Here is a 3,149-nt window from a genome sequence, read left to right as displayed (position 1 = left end):
TATTTTTTTTACCACTTCATTGTATAAACCAGCAGTGGCAACTTCCTGTCTTCCTAGGACTTAAGCACTTGAAGTCATTTCTGGATGTGTGAAAAGCTTCCCCTCCTACCATCAGTACCAAACTCTTGTGACAACAGCCTCTTGTCAACATGCACTACAACAGTCCCGATGTGCAGCCTAAAAATCTCATTTCCCAAGAAATGGAGGCCTAAAAAGCAAAAGTTTCCATTGTCTTCCTTCAGCTGTTATAGTAGATTTAGTTCATTTTGGAGTGCAAAAAACTAAGCGAACATCTTCATCTCTGTCTTTTAAGTGTTTACTTTCCTCCTAAAAAGTACTCACTCTCCTGCACCACTGACTACTTGTCAGGTATTTTATTAAGCCTTTGTATGACTGAGATTGATTTAAATCTGCTCATTAGGGGAGATGGATTAGTGTCTTTTAACTTTATTCAGAATTGGCAAGTTAGACTGTATATTATTCGGCAGACTGATGAAGGCAGATCACTGGACGAGGAACCACAAAAACGATGACCTTGGAAATAAAGACATTTTGTCTCAGACTAAAGACTTGCAGTTTTTTGTTCTTTCCTCAAGAACAGAAACAGGTACACCTAAAAATATACTTGCTCCTTTGATTGGTGTCACATGTACCTCTGTGCCCTGGATCCACAACGGTGTAAAATTTAGCATTATCTACTTCAATAGCACTTGGACAAGGCTACCCCTGTTTTGCAACAATCAGTACAAAATAAAAAGACCTACCACGCAAATGGCTACAAGAAAATATAACAAATGCACAGGTAATATCCTTACCTACTGCTGTCCACAAAAAGCCAAAGAGTTCTTCAAAACTATGCAATCAGTTGGTCAAAAAAACAAGAACCATTAATCACAACAGACCTTGTGTCAATGGCGAACATGGCTGGGCACCTGCCAAGGCTCACAGCTTGATGGAGGACCCATCACCAATATTTATTCTATCCCCTGCTAAAAGAAGTACCTACCTGGTGGCAGCACAAGAAATAGAAGCACACCGTGCTTGTCCTCTCAGCATCCTCCTTCCAGGAAAGGTGAGATTGTCACTGTGGAAGAGGTGGCCAGAGGAGAAGGCAGACATTTGCACACTCCTTTTAGCATTGTTGGTGCTGCTGGTCAGAGGTGTAGCTCCAAGGGGACGGGGAGGATGCATTGGGCATGTGCCCCTGTGAGGGTGCAGTGAGAACATTCTGAGTGAGAACATTCGGGGTGGGATGGGGGCGTTCTGGGGTGGGACGGGGGGAGGAGGATGCACCAGTGCACCAGGCGCCTTCCCCTCTTGCTACGCCTCTGCTGCTGGTTCTCCAGGGTGAGCACAGCAGAGTTATTCTGTGCTGCCACTAGAATCCTTCTTCACCAGGCAATGAAAGATTGTTCCAAAGGGACCCTACATCATCGTGAGGCAATAACCTGATGGGTGGGATGTTGATTAAGAAAGTACACTACTGATTATTTCACAGTCTTGTTAGCCCTGCCTCACTGACGGAGGTAAAAGGAGCTCTCTTTCTTAACAGCTGTTTTTTCAATATCATTTTAAACGGTCCTGTTTTATGTACTGTTATGCTCTGGATTGCTTTTATTGTCTGTTTTTACAGGCATAAGTTCTTTATTGACCTAAATTGTTTTACTGATATGCTTTTATTGCCATGATTTGTTTCTGGCTTTTTTTTTTCTTTCTGTTTTGCTTTATTGCTGGGTTCTGCCTCAAGCACATCTGGAAAGGTGGCAAACACATTTTCTAAATGAACAAATAAGGGCAGAAAGCAGCAATGGTGAGAGAAAGGAAATTGTGAACTGGGGAGAAAGGGGCAGGGACAGGACAGGAGGCCCATAAAACCTCCTGTTCCTAAGGGCCCATAAATATCTATAGCCATCCTTCAACCCAACACAAAATGGAGGTAAGGTGGAATTTATAAAAGGAAGCAAAACTTTCTAGTTCAGTTCTTTCCTCTGTTGATACAGTAAAGTTCTACAGAGGGTCTAGGTGGACTCCCCAAGGAGAATATTAGGAGAAGCCTATGAAGGTGTCATTGGGCACAAACACGGGGTATAAAATGGAGCAGATTGGAAAGGAAGCTTCTGCAATGTCAGGACACCAGGAAATGGCACAGAATGTATTTTTTTTTGTAGTGGGTTTTCCAGGCTGTGTTTATTTATTTTTTGTTCCTGCCCCACTCAATAACCACTAGGTTTTTAAAGGGAGCTTGCAAACAAGTTTCAGACATACAGAAAACAAAACAAGCAAAATGAATAACGAAATTAAAATTGAGCTAAAAAAACTGAAAATGGCAATATTAATTTTAAGTCCCACTAAAACTTTTTTTTTTACATTTCCAAGAGCTCAGGCTGTGTGCAAATGGTTGGCAGGGAGACAATTCCATCAGAATTCTATCTCTGAGGGCCACTTCCTCACTTCTCAAGGTGAGGAAGTATACAAAGTATGTCTCCTCAGATCTTAGTACGGGAGCAGATTCTTACAGAGGGCAGCATGGACCTGCATAGAGTTTTAAAGGAACTTTGTCAGTGCTGGCGTTCCTATTTCTTGAGCTCTTTGTGTGCTTGTCTGGGACTGCTTCTGTTTTGTTGGGCTAATGTTTTCATGAGTATTCAACTTGGATTTTGACTACATGATCAGGGTTGGGTCAGTTTTGGCTTGGGTTCTGATTTAATACTGTCACTGTCTGTTGAGTTTTATTGGGTGTATTATTTTTTTATGTTTGCTAGCTGCTTCATATGTAGAAGTAGTGGCATATAAATCTTTTAAATAACTCTAAATTAAACAGCTCTTCTCCTTTTTGGAGAAAGATTGGTTAGCTATTATGCTGGTGTAGATGAAACACTGCTCTGTTCCACCAGGGCTCTTTTCATGTTCATACAGTCACAGCACCTTATCAGCCTTTTAAACTAATGTCAGTTTCTTTTTGTCAAATCTTGCTTTAGTTTAAAGTTACTCCTCATTCAAGCAATGTACTTTCTAAAAAGGAGAAACTCCAAGGCTTGGGGAACACAAGTAGTCATCTCTAAATGGAAAATGGGAGCAACTGTCTGCATGACATAGCTTCTTATTCACAGAAAATATTACGTGTGAGAACACAGTGGCATCCCTATGTT

Source organism: Sphaerodactylus townsendi, linkage group LG03 (assembly GCF_021028975.2).
Source record: "Sphaerodactylus townsendi isolate TG3544 linkage group LG03, MPM_Stown_v2.3, whole genome shotgun sequence".
Taxonomy (NCBI): domain Eukaryota; kingdom Metazoa; phylum Chordata; class Lepidosauria; order Squamata; family Sphaerodactylidae; genus Sphaerodactylus; species Sphaerodactylus townsendi.
The sequence above is the reverse complement of the archived record's forward strand: the minus strand, read 5'-3'. Positions refer to the sequence as shown.